This window comes from Agelaius phoeniceus, chromosome 3, assembly GCF_051311805.1.
Source record: "Agelaius phoeniceus isolate bAgePho1 chromosome 3, bAgePho1.hap1, whole genome shotgun sequence".
Taxonomy (NCBI): Eukaryota; Metazoa; Chordata; class Aves; order Passeriformes; family Icteridae; genus Agelaius; species Agelaius phoeniceus.
The window spans coordinates 108,077,884-108,097,395 of record NC_135267.1 but is presented as its reverse complement, the minus strand read 5'-3'; the positions used below and the strand labels follow the sequence as shown (position 1 = coordinate 108,097,395).

The following is a 19,512-nucleotide window of genomic DNA, read 5'->3' as shown; positions in this document are numbered from 1 at the left end:
TTTCTATTCCAAAATCTCGCCTTTAAACTGGGCTGTTTAAGCAGTGGTGAGGAGCCAGGGGTACCTGCTGCTGCCTTGCATGGAGATGGAAGAGATGAGCTCCTTAATGTGCCACAGAAGGAAGGACATCCTTCCTGTTTGCAGGATGCTGCTGGAAAATGCACTAACACCAGTCTTGTAGAGCAGGATCACCCCAGTGCCAGATGGTCTGAGAGCCATGGCCCTGCAAGTTACCTCCTACTCAAGCAATACATGAACTTTTCTGATCATAGCTTTGTCATAAGCAGAAATCAAGCCAAAGCAAATTCCACTCCCCACAGAACTTGAAGCTCTCTGAACACCAAAACCATGACCTATCCAAAACCTGGAAACACACAGTAAGAGTACAAATGTCTCACTGCATAATAATGATATAAGGATTCTAGAAAAATTATCTTCCACAGGTCTGAAAAATACATTCAATGCTCATGCTTGTTCTGACTCACAAAAACCCTGCTGGTAGTTTTATTAAGGGTATTTACCCTCACTAGGTAAAGGCAATTGGGTTTTTTTATTTAGAGTATATATTATTTATTTAGAGCATCATTTCTCTCTTATTCTTCCAAACAAGACCATTAAAATATTTTAGGCCTGGAAAACGGTGCAGTTAAAGTCTTCCAATTTAAGCTAATTGTGCCAATTCTTAGAGAAAACAGGAGCTGTCTCTGATGAGCTGTTTCCCATTAGCCTTGAGAAAAGTAAAATAGAATCACCCTTTAGCTTGCACTATTACTACTATCTTCTTGGGAATGTTTAACTTCTTTAGTGAAATCAGATGTCTTCTCAGATCCCAAATCACTTTAAAGACATACAGATGGTCTAAATGCTTGCTTTTCTTTTTATCTTTCTGTCAACTAAGAAATGTCAGCCCTGTGATGGTCAGACCACTATTAATAGTATCAAGGACTTAATTCCCTTGCATTTAAAAAAATCTTTCCTAGCTACCAGTTTTTCTACCTTTTTGTAGAGCCATAGGGTTTAGATGATCATTTGTTAAATGATCTGTTCACAAATCATAGACAGGTGGGCAGTGGGGAGAAAGAGCAGTACTGTAACTTCAAATAGGTTTGGACAGAATTGTGATTATCTATATGAAAAAAAGATTATCAAAAATCTTCTGTCACCAGCCTCCTACCTTCCTTCAGACTGCCAAGTTTCCATAATGTAAGGTGGGGTGGTTAGCAAACAGCAGACATACTTAAACAAAAATTGTGTTAATTTTAATGTGGATACAGCAAATGATCTCATTTTCCTCAAGTTATGCACTTTGCACATTAGCAATGACCTTCTAGCACATCAGGAGGGGCCATTCCCATTATGAATAAAAAGCTACTCCATTAATTACTCATCTAAACAACCAGCACAGAATTCCTAAAAAGCATGGAAAATAAACAGAAAGGAATATGTGTATTCTGAGCAGTACTCAGTGCTGCAGACATCACAAACACATGGGCCAATAAGGTTTTTACTCCCACACAGAATTTTACCCACCAAAAGAGGAAAGATTATTCTTCTGCAAAGAGATTCTCATTAACTCATATGAAAACTACTCAAAAATGCTGATGCAGTCAAAGAAAATTATACAATAATTATTTTCTTATTAAGAAACAAATACATTCCTTTTGGCCTCTTACCAAAACCACTAATTAATGTAGATGCTACATTACATTATGAAAACTGCAGAGGCAGCTCAGTCTTGCAGGGGTTTTAAGAGCTGCTCAGGTGGGATGAACAGATAAATTAACTGTTTCTGGGTGTTTTCTATCCTTCACCTCTGCATCTGCTGATTAATACGAAGCAATCCATTAGTCATGCACCTGCCAGTCCACACAACATGCTAAATGAATACACACCAGGCATTTACATGAAGATTTAACAAATCAGTGGATATACTCGTGCATTTTTAAACAGTGGAGACATCTCTTTTACATTCTCAATTTGCCAGAATCACTCATCTCTCATGACTTACATAAGATCAAGGCAACTATTCTTTCAGAGCACTGAAACTGCAAAAGAGCAGCCAATGACGCATACCTAAAAATGCACAACCTACACTATCATCCTGCTTTTGTTTAAAATCCAAGTGTAGAACTGGGCACACACATACACCCACTGAAATCCTTTCCCATTCCCATGGCCTTGAGGGAAGGGGCAAGAAAAAACATCTCCATGATTTCATCTCCAAAAGGCATCCCATTTACCATATGATAATTGCAGTCTTACTGAACAGTCAGATGTAGCTGACAAATATTTTCTCAAGCAAGCATGTTAAATCTAATACATTCTACGCAGAATTCAGCATTTTATTACCATATAAAAGCAAAACATGCATTTAAAAAAATCTGTTTTCACACTCTAATACCAATGCATCCCATTGGTCACACACAGATTTTGTTTTAAACTGATAGAGAGCGTGCTAAGATCAGACATTAGGGAGAAATTCTGCACTGTGAGGGTGCTGAATGAATGGAACAGGCTGCCCAGAGAGGTTCTCAACACCCCATCCCTGGAAGTGTTCAAAGCCAGACTGGATGAGGCCCTGAGCAACCTTGCCTGGTAAGTGGCATCCCTGCCCATGGATAAGATAATCTTTAAGGCCCATTTCAGCCCAAACCATCCTATGATTCTGTATTTTGCCAATTTGGGGAGCTTCAACCGAGGTATCCTGAAAATATTGTCCTGCTTGTTAAATATTTCCATACCTCGAAATATTTAGAAGAAGAATGTAGAATGAAATTTCTCTGACAGTTTATGAGATTTATTACTTTAAATGAATTATAGGGATCACAAACTGAATAAAAAAGGATGGCAGAAAAATCAGGAAAAATAATTGTAGTCAAAAGCACCTAATTAGGAAGACATTCAGATTCAGCTGTTCATCTAAAGCAACTGTGAGCAGACTGGGACCACAGGGCTTGTTTCCATTAGTTCAGGATAGGAAAAAAAGCCTAAGCCTTAAAGAATTCTCCTTTCTATCTAGGTATTTTGATTAAGGCAACCACATGTAAAGCTGAAACCTAAACACACTACCACAGAATAAGCACGTACTTTCTAAGATTACTCAAAAACAGAACTGTTTCATCTGCTACTTAAGTGGAAGTAAAATTTCAAGCTCAAAAAAGAGTGAAAATATTCTGACTGAAGTACTTAATCCTACCTTCTGGCACATCTTTGCAAGAAAAAAAAAACCAGGGACCTCAGTAGTCTCTACCATTACTTGTCTTCACAAATATCTAGAATCTTCCATGCAAGGCATGGAAAATTAAATAATTCAGACATGTCCTCATCTTAAGTGAGGGACAATTTTGACTGTAGGATTGTTCCAAAGTCCTATAAATTCAATGCAATGAAGAAGAAAAAAGCTGGAAATGATCACCAGCTTCCAATGGACTTCATATTATCCCATTATTAGAAGCATTTGTACAAGATATTATCAAGTCAGGTGTTGTTTATAGATTAAATACTACTTAGTTTTTCAGGAACTTCAGAATATTTTTAAAGACACATTGGCTAAAAGCACAGCCAAAGACAGAGATTCTGTTTGAAATTTAATGCAAAAAACTGTGTGGTCACATTGCAACATGCTTTGCCCCAATGATTTTTAAGCCAGGTGGCTTTTTAAACAGAAAACCAGCTTATATTCAGCTTCAGGAGAACATTTTTCCACAGATACTCCCGAGAATCTCCATTTCACTTTTAATTTAACTTATTGTGAAGAGCAGAACGTCAAACAGCAGCAGCATTCTACAGACAATACCTCTGGTGTTCTGAAAATACACACTTTAAAAGCAGGAATTGAGAAATTTGTATTTATACAGAAATTTTCCCAAGAACAGCATAGGGAAGTAGTTACTAGGGTGCAGTTTGTTTGCAAATAACACTCACTGCTGACATGAGACACAAACTTTTCAGAGAGAAATGAGCAGCATGGTGTTGATCCTATATACTTGAAAGCCACTACATAAACTTGGAATAATTAAAGATATAATAACCTCTGACAGCTGTGCTGCTGTTTAGAAGAAAAGAGACAGAACAATACCTGGATTTCGTCCCTGCTTCCCCCCTGCCCTTCTCACTTGACATGTAAGCTTTCTTTCATAGAATTACTGAATGGTTTGGGTTGAAAAAGACCATGAAGATCATCCAGTTCCAACCCCCTTGCTGTGGGCAGGGACACTTTCCACTAAATCAGGTTGCTCAGAGCTCCATCCAGCCTGGCCTTGAACATTTCCAGGGATGGGGCATCCACAGCTTCTCTGGGCAACCTGTGCCAGTGCCTCACCAGCCTCACAGGGAAGAACTTCTTCCTGGTATCTAACCAAAACCTACTTTTTGACAATTTGGATCCATTCTCCCTTGTCCTGTAACTAACTTCTTATCTAAGAAGTCCCTCTCCAACTTTCTTTTAGGCTCCTCTTAGGGAAATTTCCCATTCTAACCATTCATGAGGCTCTCTGGCAGTCCCACTCCCAATGCCAGAGGCTGGCACAGCCAGCACTGAAGCCCCTACATGGTGGCTCTGGTGACCCAATGTGTCCCCTCCTGACTCCCTGCACAGCCCACACTTACACAGACCAGGTTTCCTCAGTGGTTTGACCCCAGGTTTCCCATGGCAGAGTCTCAGATGCCTCATTCCATGAAGCAATTTATTCACAGCACAGCAACAGAGCAACAACTTGAGCTGGTGCCCACAAGGAGGGACCCCAACAAAGAACTTTTGGGGTCCTCACAGCCTACCTCCACTCAAGTCTCACTCCTCCTCCTGAGCCCACAGTCCCTGCTGTACCTCTCTGTGACCACAGCTCTCTGCAGGGACAACCCTCCCAGGATTTCTCCTGGGGAAAGCAGTGAGAAAGCAATTCTCATCTCTGTTTGCTGCACCCGTTTTTTGGCACAGGTGGAATGTGTTATGGAGATTGTTTACCAAAAGTGATTTGTTAATTGGACTCTGGTGATGGTTGTTTGGACTGACTGACCAATTAGGGTAAAGCTGTGTCACAACTGTCTGAAACGGTCACAGATTTTTCTTTAGTATAGAGTATAATATGCAGTAATATGGTATAATATAATATAGTATAGCTTAATAAAGCATTTTAGTTTAGTATAGAGTATAATATAGTAGTAATATAGTGTAATATAGTATAGCTTAATAAAGCATTTTTTCAGCCTTCTGAAATCATTGGAGTCACTGCACATTATTCCCTGGCTAGGGGACATCCTGCATCTGTATCTCTCCAAGTCCATTCACCTGCCTGGCACTACCCATCTTCCTGCCCTTTGTTATCCAAAGGGTGGGAAGCTCTTGTGTCAGGCTCCCACCCAGAACTCCACCCCAGCCACCTGCACCAGGTTTACCCCTCTTCACTCCCTCAAGGTACTGGAAGGCTGCAGTAAGGTCACCCCACAGCCGTCTCTTTGCCAGGCTGAACAAACCCAACTCCCTCAGCCTCCCAAGCCCATTTCTCTCAGGAGTTACAACAGAAATAGGTTTGCAGTGTTTTCTGGCCTTGTTTCACTGTGGAGAAGCAGCTTATGGAGAAGCAGCCTTGTGGCACCCTTTGGGAGGGTGACACGGGGCAGTGCCAGGGACACACGCTTGTGCTGAAGAGCTGCTGCACCTGAGTGCCACCAAGCACAGCCAGCACTTCCCTCGTGCTGACCCAGCTGTAACAAGCATTCACTTAAAAATCATCAGTCAAGGAGCATTTTCAACACTTCCTCTTCCCTCTCCCCCCCACCCAGGGGTAGCTCAGGAAACTTAGCCTGGCACAAACCTCTCAGCAGGGCAGAGATGTCATTCAGCCACTGTGCTGCAATCGACAGAGCAGAGGTGGCACTGGCACAGCTCTGCCTGCCAACCACAGCCAAAGCAACCCACCTGACATTTTTAAAGCAACCCACCTGACATTTTTGTCGGCACAAACTTTCCAAAACAGAAGCTAAAGACTACTTTTTTTTTCATTTTGCTTTAACAATGTGAGTTAGCCTGATTCTTCCCAGCTGTTATCACAAAAAAAATGGCTACTTTGTCATGGCAGCCCCCCTCTCCATTGCAGGAACAAAGCTTACAATATTTTGGTTTAGATCCTAACAGATCATGAGAGCTGTATTTTCTTAGCTCTCTCTCCTCTATTTATCCTTCATCTCTTCCCATATACAGAAGAAGACCCTTGATCCCAACTAACTAAATCACTTACCCTGATACTCCCCTTATCCTTAGATACTTGCTACACATACTAAATGGAGATGGTGAAAATTAAGAGGTAAAACTAAAAAGATCTGGAAAAAGAAAAGACCCCAAAGGTCAATGTGCCACTTTTCCTCCACCTTCTCAAGCAAGCCAAGTCACTCAGACTGCTTCAGAGCCTCCCCATCAGTACTAAGCTGTCATGGACTTGGCCTAAAGTGGCCAACAAAGTAGCAACCCTGGAAAAAAGCTCAACTTCTTGAAACTTCAAAAATAAAATAATTTTCTTTTGATTTTCAAATGCCAGTAAAACCTCAGATATTACTCAGAATCCATTCAACTGGCATGAGGACAGGCATAATTAGTGAGCAATAATTTACTGTCAGAAACTAATCTCTCCAACCAAGTATATTAAGTAAAATATATTTTTGATAGTTATAATAGACAGTGATTTAGCTTCTAAGTGACATTTCTAGTACATTTATTGCTATTACCATCACTGTACAAGGTAATACAAAAGTGGGCAGGGAGAAATGGAAGATTTTATAAACACTGTGAAAGGTAGGTATCAGTTTTTTCTGTGTAGAAATCTTCCAAAAGTTCTGTAAAGCACCTCCCACAGTCTCACAAAGCCTCAGCCTTTTTAGCCAGGCCTCCTATTAGTTATTAGAGGACATATAAGGAACTTGAATATAATGTAAGCCAGAAGTCTTATGCTTTAATGAAACAATGTTATATTCAGCAGCTTACATCAGTAAATTTACTTCAAAGAATTCTCACGTACTGTGATTTCGGAAGCGAGCTGAAAATAATAAAAAGCCAAATTTGTGACTTGAATGCAGTAAGCTCCAAAGCCATAAATAAAAAAGCACACCCTGAACCAAAGCACAAGTTCTTTGGCACTCCTCACACAGACCTGCTGGGAAAAGCCTGATGCTGCTTCCTCACAGAGCAGGCAACACTTCACCTGCCTTATCATCCCTGCAAAAACTAATTTCTGTATCAATCTCTTCTCTTTCAACAACTAAAGATCAGCCATTTATAGTTTCCAGCCACCATACAGAGTATCCATCTACACATATATTACATAGTGATGCAATTATTGGAAATTAATTATATGAAATAGCTCCCATGAGAATTACTTCACACATAACATAATTATGAATACTTTTGTAGTGCCACTAAATATGGAAGATACTCTGTATATGCTGATGTATTTTATATAATAGTCCCTTGCCACAACCCATTTATTTCTAAAAATCTCTTTATAAAAAGACAGCTCTGCACTTAGAGTGTTTTGGATCACTTCCATTACCACATAATGATTGCCAAATAATACAAATGATTGCATGCAGAAAGTAAAATACAGAATTAAGGGCATAACAACACACTTAACTCTGCTGGAGTGGTTGTTTGGTTTTGGGTTTTCTTTTTTAAATCAAGACTTGTTATATTTCATTATTTGATGAGAAATTTTGGTATAATATGACAAGAAAATGAATCTGAATAACTGCACTGAACTAGATTATAATTTACTTCCACCACTATATCCAAAAACAATAATCAGTACTCTAACAAAATAAACAAATGACCAATTGTTATTTCTAGTATTTATTCTTCATCATTTGTTCTCTAAACTCAACCCATCCCACTACAGCATGCAAAGCAATTCAAGCTCAAGTTTCCTCAGCAATACAAACAGCAGAAAAAACCACACCTGAAGAACACATTAATGAAATTCTCTGCAGTATATAAAAGGCTTCTTATGCAAATTCCTCGAAAACCACCCTTCCTTTAACAGGGTACCTGGTAGTAATATCTATCTAATATCCAGTTACTACATGGGAACAGAAAGAGTGGCCACTAAAAACATGCAAGTTCAAAGACAACGCGACATAAATCTTTTCATAACCATTTTAAGTTCCATCTTCACCCTCTCCCCATCACCACAAGCCAGCACCAGAATCTACATTTTGGAGGCCTCAAAAAGGGCCAGCTCATGCTACCACTAATTAGTATTTCTCTCCCACCTGCCTGCCTGCCATCCCCCCATCCTGTTTGGAGGGATAGCTCTGTCTCTCCTCCAGCAATCCAAGAACTCTTCCACAGAGAGACCTCTCTTGAGGATCAGAGTCATGCAGGATTTCAGGAGCTCACCATCCCTTGCACTGTGCTGGGGCTCTCAGGTGCACTGCATCCCAGGAAAATCCACCTTACCAATCAATGGCTGAAGGGCTGGTGCCATCAGTGGAATTTTTGGATCATGGGGCAACTTGTACAGCATCAGGCCTGCTTACCAGTCTTTTCCACAGCTGCACATAATCAGCTGCTGATTCCCACCTTCTCCTACATGAACCACCTGTGGGAATCCAGCACACCTGGGGCCTTTCTCCCCATCAACCATCCCACCTGTCCTGCTCTCACACTATGACAGCTGCTCTTAAAAAAGCTCAATTTTCCCCCATATCCCTTCTTACTGGTGCAGCTACAGAACTCCTTAGCAGACTTTGCCAAGTCATTGCTGTATTTAATTTGTCTTGTGTAACTCATGACACTCCTAGGCTCCTGTGCACACTTTCCAAAAAATCCAGGGAGCTGAAAAGGAGTTATAAGAAGTAACAGAATAAAAATATTTAATCCCTGATATTTATTTTTTTGTATTAATGAAAAAACTGTGATAAAAGCCCTCAGTATTCTCTGATTTCTACAAGATCCTCTACACCACTTTTAAAATCATTGCACATAAGGGGAAAAACCTATGGCTGATTTTTTAAGGTCTATTCCTAAGGAAACAGTAAAAATGAGCCCATTCAATGACCTTCACTATCAAAGTCTTAAAATTCTTCACAACAGTTTTTCCCTTGTAAGAATGGCAGAGACTGCACTAACACTCATGCAACGAAGAAACCAAACCTCTTTCCTTACATGCTAGCAGTTAAACCATTTTCCCTTAATTAGATAAAGTGAAAAATGCACAAACTGAAAAAGAACTTCTATCATCACAAATGTAATGTGATAAACTACAGTATATTTCTAGTTCCAGATCAAAGCCCCAGCTGGATGCACTTCTGGAACAAACCAAAACCAGTCCCCAAAATAGCAAAGTCAAGGCTACAAACGAAACAAAATGAGACCTGGGCCACCACTTAGAAAGGTGCTGGTTTGGAAATGGACCAGCCTGTACCCGTGAAGCTCAGAAAGAAGGAAATTTGGCAACAGTAATGCCAAAAAAACCGTTCACAGATCTGTTCTGAAAAGCAATTCTTCATACTACCTCCTTCTTCTGGATCAGTCAGCTCCTAGGAGGATGGAAGGCCCACAGTCAAAATATCCCTCCTCAAAAAACATCGGAGCAAGAAGTTAAGCAGAGACATGCTCACATGCCATTGCTGACTGGAAGCCATTGCTCAGTTTAGCAAAGCAATTAAGGACATGATTATTCAGAAGTGAACTTATAGCCAAACCATCTGAACCTGCCTTATGCTTATAGTTAAGTAGATCCTTAAGAAGTGATGTGAAAGAAGTCATATGGAAGTGTCTTTTTAAAAATTATTTACAAGCAAATGTTTAGGACTAGCTATCAAAACAAATGAAACAAAGATATCCCATGCAAGTAAATCTAAAGAGTCACAGTTTTTGCATTCAGAACATAACAAAAATCAAATAATGAGCCAGGATGATTAATTTTACATGAATACTGAAATAATCTTTTGACAAAACTGTCATCCACATAAGATTTTATTTTCAATCTACTAAGAATTTTGCAATAGCCTGAGTAGTTCGTGCAGTCTGCAATACCACCAGGTGTGTGGCAATTTGAAGCACTAATGCTTGGATTGTCTTCAGGTGAACAGTATCATTGCCCAAACAGGTCAGACTGAAAACTCCTTGCACTAATAGCAAATCAGCTGCTTACTACCAGGAGCAGTAACTAATAAAAATATGTATTTCTGTTTTAGATAATATTTTCCATACAAGAGCTTCTATTGCTACTGGTAACCTTTTGTAACAGTTTCTCACTAATGTAGCAAAACAGGTCCAAAAATGTCCAAAATCTTCTACATATGGAACATTTGATAACGGAATCCAGTTTGAATCTAACAGAAAATGGATTTTGATACTAAGAAACCATTCAAGTTGGAAGCCTCCTTTTTGAAGAGGGAGGGAGGCAGGACACGGAGACCACTGTGGAAAATCTATTTACAGCTGTCCCAGGTGTCTCCTTCAACAAAACAGAAACTATAAAATCTGTGAAGTAGTTGTGGAAGCTAAAGTGTTGCTGCTTCAGTGAAGTTTAAAAGCAGCATTGGTGGGGAATATGGACACAGGAAAAAATTTGAGAAGTCACTATGCAGCCTAAGGAAGTTAGGCTGGGTGTGGGCATGAAGATGTACCATGAAGGGAAGGTGCAGTGTAATTCTCCAGATTCTGTAGGCTGTAGGGTATTGTCATCCTATTGCAAAAGTTCCATACCTTCTTAGTGATTTCTCATGGGCATCTCCTCACAGCACCGACTCCTTCTTCACAGCACAGCCAACAAACTCCAACTCTGCTCTCAGCCAGCTAACCCACTCTTTTGTGGCACTCATCATTATTGGACACAGCTGTGGCCTACTAAGGGCAGGCCTGTTCCTCACCTTTGGTGATTAGTACAGCTGCAGCTCCTCAGGTGTGAGACTACCTTCTGCACTATCTTTATTTTCTTACCTTCTATCCCTCCACAGTAGAGTGAATCAGTTGCATAGGAAAGCTGGAGAGTTTAAAGAGTCTTTTATTTATAGTTTATTATTTCCTTTATATTTACTTGTAGAAAACATTCTGTCATTTTCTTAACTTCAAGCCTGTGTTGTTGGTTACCAGGTGATGCTACAGTTCTAATGGCTCGTGTCAGTTGGAATCTTTAGTAACACAAAATGAAAATACAGCAACAACAGCTCCTTGTTTTACTTGTAACACTTCATCTCATAGGCACAGAAAGCCTGTTCACTACATCAAGCAATAGAATGCACAGGATCTATGCTGCATGCCTCCTGAAATTAAAGGCACCTCTACAGGCAGGTCAGTTTTAAAAAGATCCAAAAAGAGAAGGTCAATCCCTTTCTTTCCTTCCCCCCAAAAGCCTTTGTGGAAATTTGGTCAGGAGAGTTACACAGAGGACCATCAACTGGGATAAGCTGACTACAGTTCAAGACCTGGTCATATTAATTGGAAGAAAGCATTGAAAGTTAAAAAGCCAAAGTCACTTAAATTGTGAAAGTGCCAATAACTGTTGGGTGTCAAACAGGGTCAAACACAACAGAGAGGACTCAACCACCACTGTGTAATGGAGGCCTCTTCAAAAGCTTCTTTTAAATTCATTTTCATTCAGCACTTTGTACTGATAGAACAGACCAGAACCAGGGACTGTACTGATAGAACCAGGGACTGCACTGGGAAAAAGGGCACTTTGCATCCCTCTCTCTCCCTGTGAAGGAACACTCTGAAACACTCCAAGCATTTGCACATGAGCAAGGCACTGTGGGTCTTGGAACTGAAAATAAACACACAGTCAAACTTCTAGAAATTCCTAATAAGCAGGGAGGAGCAGGGGAGTCCCATGGCCCACTGTGGTTTTGGGATGGCTGATGCAGATCTCTGTATCTCTCACTGAAGTATTAAAAGCACCTTTCATAATGTGTGAAAACCTTTGTTATGCTGTGCAAGCCCATGCCAGGCTCTTGAAAACCACCTTTTCTCACTCTGATTTTACAAAGGGCTTCCCTGCTCTAGCAAGGGAAGAGCAGCTCTGTCTGTAATCTGCCTGGTGTCGAGGAAGTTCTTGCATCTTCTTAACTCTCCCAACACCCCACCAGCAATGCTGCTCATCTGGGATCAGGCAACTCAGAACAATTTATGGAGCAATTGCAGGTATTTTCACTCCATTATTTACACTCTGCTCCAGGCAAATCATGGCAATAAAGCAAATTTTTCAAAGGCGCCACATTTGCAGGGAGGAACCTTAGAGGGAAAACCACAGGAAATTATCACTTAAAAATCCTGTGTCATGAGCAGTCTCCCCCTTTATCTGTGCTCCTGCATCCAGAATACAAGAATATTGCTAATTGTTTTGCTATTTTTAATGATGCTTTAACAATTAATGTATTATGGTGTTAACAGGCCGTGAGAGACAAAAGAGCACAGCTGAGTATGTGGAGACCAGACTAATTCCTTTGAAAAAGAACCATTTAGACCAGGGAGTTTAAAAGCTGGCAGAGCAGAATCACCAGAGAGGGCTGAGCAAATAAACAACAAAAATATTGGACAAGGAGCAAAAGACAACAGACAGAAGAACGCACCAAGACAGAAACATTTACTTTTCAAAGCAGTGAAAATATGGAGAATAGGAAAGACAGGGGAAAAATTAAGAAGTAAAATAGGCAGGAAAAAAACCCAAACATAAAGTAATGGATAAACTGTATTAGAGAAGAGGGAAAAATAAAGGAGAGAAAAATAAAATGAAGCAACATGCTGCAAACAGAATTCAGTGTAAATGTTCTTCCATTTGCTGAACTTCCCAGGAACAGAAACCCAGGATTTTTACCTGGAATCTGGCTTTTGGCAATACAGGATGCAGTGAAATTCTCCAGCCTGAATGATGCTGTCTATGTGTATATGAGGATAGAAGCTTTTGCTGCATCTGACTTAGATTAGGAATTGGCTTTATATCCAACCTGAAGTTATAAGCAAGAAAAGTGAATCAGACCTTCCAATTTTGACATTTTTCTAACACACACCTCTATCTGAGGCAGAAACCGAGGTCAGGCTGTCAATGCCTCAGTAGAATCTCTTTCATAAAAGTTTGGAGCAAAATTCTAAGAAATCAAAAGATGAGAACTTAGTACTGGGACAGGAAATGGCCAGGATGACCTGTCTTCCTGCATCCTTACAAGAAATCTTAGCACAGATTTTTGCTGTAGGTTCTTTGACAAACAACTTCAATCTATTCCAAAATTATCTTCAGGTAGCTATATATGCAAGGAAAAAAAAATCTGTACTGGCCTCTGAGGTCTTTGAACTTCAGATTATTTATTTTTTTATTTTTGATTATTTCACTTTAATTAGACTGAAATTTTAAAGGAGCTTGATGGCACTTCAGACTGCAGAGCACAATGTGTGCTCCATGAGTCAGGAAGCCATGCAGAGAATTTTTTACAGAAGCAGTGTAGACCTGAATTTTGGCACCTTTGGGTCACAGGCTTTAAGGGAACAGTGTCACACTTCAACCCCTGGATTTTGGCTTACACTGGATGCCTACACAGCTCACCTGTGTAACCAACATTTAATTTTGCATATTTCTGCTGATAACACACAGAAATATATATATATATATACACATATATAAAGAAATATGTATGTATGTATGTATGTATAGACTATGTATAAAGAAGCCAACTGCATTAGGATTTCCAGCTATCTGTCACAAGACATGTAGGTCACAGAAACTCAGTGTCAGATAAAAGGAGCTAAACCTGATCTCTCTTTTGTCTCACAGATTACAAGCTAGCCCAGAGTCTAAAAGAAGATGTGTAAACCCTGATTATTCAGGACTGCCAGGACTATCAGTTTCTCGCACAAAGAAACACCTGGCACAAAATTAACCTGAATAAGTCTGATGTGAATATTTTTTAAAGGACTTCCTGAGCAATGTCTTCCCCATCTGTTCTTCCAGAGTAATGGGAAGCTTTGAATCATACTAAAATTATTATTTAATTAAGATTATACACTAAAATAATTGCCTACAGAAAGCTTCTCTCCAAATTGCACATGGCTTAAAACCTGATCCATTTTTCACAGACAAGGTCCCCTCGATGGTGATTCAAACCTGCACCACACAGATTCTCCTGCCATACAGAGGCACACTTAGAATTAATACAAAAGTTCAAGCTTGAGCAAAATGTGGCTGCTCAGAAACACTCAGTAGCCTTTTTGCAATTAGAATGGACCAATTTGTTTCACATTCCCTCATGGATATTAGCTTGTGCTCCTGCCTACATTTATTCAAGCTGAAAATCTCAACCCCATCTCCAGGGCCATCCAACAGAACAAGTCCTACCTTTATCACTCAAGGGCTGCATTCCCTGGGGACTCAGCAGTCCTGAAGCCCTTTGCTGACTCCAGGTACCACTCTTGTTTGGAAGCATTCCTTGAAAGTATTTTTGGAGTCTGAACTCCTTTGCAGCTTCCCCAGCCAAAAGTAAACTTTCCCAATATGTGGCACATACAAAATTACTATTCTCCAAGCTTGGATCTCCTTACCTAGGGGACAGACCAAACTCAAATTCTAAGAGCAACTGAGAGAATGTAATTTCCTTAAGTAATATTTAAATAGCGTTTTGCAAAAATAAATTGCAGTTTTTTAAGTTAGATGAAAATAACCTATTTACATATTCAGTTCACAGAAAAAAAATTTAACTTCTGCTGGTCTATTTCATGCGCCTAGAAATCTAAATGACCTTGACATAAAAAGAGCATTTTCAACAAAATACAATTTACCAAACAATAAAAGCTGCTAAATTCAAAGGAAACATCAACCACACAATTGGCTTAAATACGCTATGCAATTTCCCTTCCTAAATTTTGGCTTGAATACCATTTGACATATTTCCAGCAAAAGGCAACAAAATTAATTCTCTACTTGTGCCCTGCACAAGCTATGTGATTTACTCAGAGGGAATAAAAGTTTTCTCCAAGTGTTTGATAATGGACCACTTCCATCAATCACCGTGGCATTCTCCTCCAGTGACTTCCTGTGAAGTCTCTAAATGATCCTACTTCCTCTCCATCCAAAAGGCAACATGAGTTTTGTTTAACCTCCCCAAACCATAAAACACAGCTCTTCTGTTAATCTGTCATCTACTAATGAAGACTCCGTCCGGAAGGGCCCTGGATATCCATTAGCAGCTGGAATGCTGCATTGAAATCCTGGTTCCTAGCAGCAAAATAACAGGTTTTGTAACTATTACTGGTCTAGGATAATTCTTCTTCCACACATGCAGGTGCTTGTGTGAGCAATTTTTAACAGTTGTAGTGTAAAATACAGCAAAAATCCCAGAAGTGCTAATGTGGAACCATCTTATTCATTGCTCTGATAGGAAAAATTCTAACTCACTATCTCTAATAAACCAAGAGTTTTCAAAGAGTATAAAGGGTATTTACAACAATGTCTCTGACATACCAATTGAAAATATGATACATTCTAGTTATGGACACGATGAAAATACTGCTTTGAAAATGAAAACCAGCTTGTTTTGTGATGGTTACAGATAAAATATTGGAGGAAGCATCCTGCTGTGCCTTCATAAAATGACAGATAAACCTTAGGGTGACAAATTACAGTTCAGCAGGTAAACAAGATTTATCCATATTTTTAGATGAAAGCAGTGCTTCTTAGGTTGGCTCAGCAACTACTATTATTTTTCAAAATCTCCATGTATTTCAGAGGTTTCTGAAAGATGGCACAGACTAATATGTCTTATATAATCTTTATTACCAGCATCTTATTCCTAAGGCACTGATTTTGCTCTATCCTGACATACAACATGCAAATCAGGGAGTAGTTTTGCTCAATTCATATTTTCCTAATTTCTTCATTTGTCAAGTGAATTCAGAACTTCTCTGCTCTCCGCATTTCAAAGACAGAAAATTGAATTTTGCATTAGACTTCAATTTCAAATACGCTGTGCTTTCTAAACATTTTTTGACAGCCTTCTTTTTCACACCTGTTTCACAGAGTTATCCTAACAGTTTGTGCAACTTCACAATGGAGAAGCAGTTGGGAACAGTTATTTTACCACCTTACATAAATGACCAATAAATGATGTCATATACTATAATGACATGAATCTATTAAATGTTCTTTCACTTCAAAAATGTAAAAAATCCACCCAGGCCTTTCCCTCCCCTCCTTCTCCCAAATGCTTTCAATTTCATCAGCAGGTAGCAGGCTAAAGCACAGAATGTGCAATAAAGTGCATGTAAAAACTCCATTTCAGGAATTTTACCAATACAAAGATTTACGGCTGTCACTTTACGCTGAAGTTCTCCAACATCAAAGAGTGGTGTTAGAGCATGAATGACAGCCAAGGCAACAGCTGTATGGATAAAATATGGTTGTTTTAACACCTTCCCTCTTGATGTAAAGAAGGTCAAGGGATGTTGCTTTCATACTGTGGTGTTTCTGGGTGAGGGTAAGTTCATTGGTAAAAGCTTCAGAAAGGGAGTTTCTGAATATTCACTGTTAACTGCACAGAAACGGGGTGATGGGGGGAAAAAAAATAAAATCTGAGCTTCCCTTCACTGACACTGTGAGGATTAAATATTGGGAAAAGCTGCTGTCAGAGGTTCCTGTTCACTGGGATTCCACATATAAAAACCAGGAGCTTTCTGCAACTCTGGAAACTTACTCCCAAATTCACAGACAAGCACACAGTGTCGCAGATGAAAGACTGCTGACTGCTGTGCAGTTAAACCCTCTAATTTACTTAGCATATTCTCTTTCTGAGATCTCCTTGCAGCTGTTCATTCCACATGATCCAAGGCAACATTCCTGCGCTTGAGACAAGCATAGCAAATTTGAACTAAGGAAACACTTTCAGGAAGAGGTGAAAAGCATCTGAACTCAGGAGAAAAAGATTTAACGCCTCCTAGTTCTGAAGCATTTAAAATGTATGTACTGATTTTGTAGTTTCTACAGAAGATAAAAGCTTGTGCATGGAACTTGAAATTAGTAAGATTAAAGAGTAAAGAATTTATGCATTTCTTTTAGAAACAGGGGCAAATGTCACCCAGTGAATTTATAGATGTTATTTTGTCCTTGTTGCATTTGCATTACACTCTTAACACTGAGTTCAAACTTACTTTGGGAAATAATATTAAATACAGGTGAGTGCCACTATGAAGTGGGTGAAAAATTACTGAATCTAGTCTAGAAAAAGTGGATTAACAGCATTTTTATAAAAAGGCCAAATTAAAGGAGTATGAGAGTGGAAGGAATGGGGATACTAGTGTCACCTGGGAACATACTCCTTTACTTCCTTGACCTGCAGTGGGTTGAAGGATGCTGTTTTCTGGCATTTCCTTACCTCTCCACATTTTGTTGGAATTGATAAAGTTTGGTAACAGCTTTGCTTCATTTTGCTTTTGTGAGCTACAATGTCAGAGGCTCAAGAAGCAAAGTAACTAATAAAGATTTTAAAGCTGGAATTCTCTTTGAGTTTTACTCATTTCATCCTGTAAAACTTACCCTTTCTCAAAACCAGTTTGTGCCTTCTGGCTTCCAGCTAATCCCGTCTGTCTGTTAACAGGAATAAAACACGAAATGAAATACAGTGTGTGGAATATTAAGAGTCTGAAGATCTCTTCAAGTAGCAATTGTTACTGATCATTTTATTTAAATATAATTCCTAGGAACCTGAAGAGGAAAGAGCTGTTATTTTCCATGGCACCTCACAAGATGTGTATGCCACCACGTGTGTATACATGCTCTAGAGCCTTTGTGCGTGTCTCGTGGTGAAGGTGAAGACTCCCTGACAAAAAGGCACCAATGCAGTCAGCCATGCAGCTCTTTGTACAATATTTCTTTCTGCTCTTTTCCAGTCTCACACTGTTATTCCAACCTGCCAAGCTGTCAGGGAGATTCAGTTGCAGTTCTTATGTTGTAACTACACATGCTATGTGTCCAGGTGCTCTCAAGTTTCCTTTGGGGTGAGTTGGTACCAGCTCAGTCTCCTGGCAAGCGTTACTGGGATAATCCCCAGCTTGCCTCGTCCTTCATAACATCTCTCACAAAACACTAACAACCTGATAGCTTAAATCTACCCATTTCTCATAGCTCCTTCCTTCTGGGGACCCTGGATTACAGTGCCTCACTGTTTCAGTGACCAGGGCTGGAGGATACGTGTCCCATACAGCTTTGTAAAGAGGTCCTATGAACCTCTACTTTAGACATACCGAGAGATAGAAGAGTCTAAAAAGAAAAATTAAACAAACACCCCATTCATCCCAAACTTTACTTTTTCTTTACTCCTGAGTGGCCTTGGAATTTAGCAGAACCTTTACTCCTGAATGGGTTTGTAATTTAGCAGAACCTTCTAGCAGAGCCTCGCTGTTCCAGTGACCAGGGCTGGAGGATACGTGTCCCATACGACTTTGTTAAGAGGCCCTATGAACCTCTACTTGAGACATACCACGAGATAGAAGAGTCTAAAACAAAATAAAAAATAGGCAAACACCCCTCCTTCCCAAAGCCTCACTTTCTTCACTCCTGAATGGCTTTGGAATTTAGCAGAACCTTCTAGCCATGTCCTGTTTTCTGTCTAGGCAGTGATGTCCCCTTGTCCTCCAACCATGCTGCTCCAGCTCCCCAAATACTTCAGAACTATTTTGATTCTACCACTAATCCTGGTTGCTTTGCTTTGCTCCAGTTTTCATTAAATTCTCTTTTTTCTCAAGACTCCCACCTCTGCAGGGGAAGAGGACACAGGAATCTCAGCCCATGGGTTATTTTGTTCTAAGTGAATTATTACCATCAATTGAGAAGACACCTGTGAGCAGTAAACAGCTCAGAGGCTGACAGCTCAGACCTACTCTCTGAACCAGCAGCTACCACAAAACTCAATTTAAAAGCAGTCACTCAGCCCAAATTAATTATATACAAGGCCAGGAGCAAAAAGCAGAATGATCTGCTGGGATCTCCTGAAGGCAACCTGGCTGAACTGAAAAGCAACACTGGTAAATTTTCCCCTGCCCTTGCCCTTTCCTTCTGACCACACTGTAATTTCCAATGGTGCAGTGCAATTAAACACTCCTGATCAGTGCCATTTTAAAGGACTAAGGGAGAGGGAAAACATAGGCTTATGACACTTACCCACAAGTCTTACTCTCCATGTGTAAAGTAATCCTATAAAACAAAATTCCAACCAATTCTCAACACCATTTTCAAAAACCAGCTATGAAGAACAAACGTGTCCTCAAAAATGCCAATGGAAAAAGCATGATAATTGATTCCCTCAGAGTTCTATGGTACTCTGCCATTGGTCCTAAACAAGATATCATTCAAATGTGCCCAAAGCTAACACTGTAGGGTATTTCCACACTCAGCAAATGTCCTAAAAAACAAGACTTATTTTCACATTCTTTTTCAGACACAACATTTAAAAATAATTTTCTCAAATCTCCCAAATCCCATAGAGATATCAGACCCTTATGCAGTGAGTCAGCTGCCTATTGCAAACATGACTCACGATGTG

General features: G+C 39.7%; 1 protein-coding gene across 4 annotated transcripts in view; it reads right to left on the bottom strand.

Moving 5' to 3' along the window:
- MACROD2 (mono-ADP ribosylhydrolase 2) overlaps positions 1 to 19,512 on the bottom strand; it is an 851,553-nt gene that overhangs the window by 431,438 nt on the left and 400,603 nt on the right. The gene's annotated exons all lie outside the window — the stretch shown is intronic.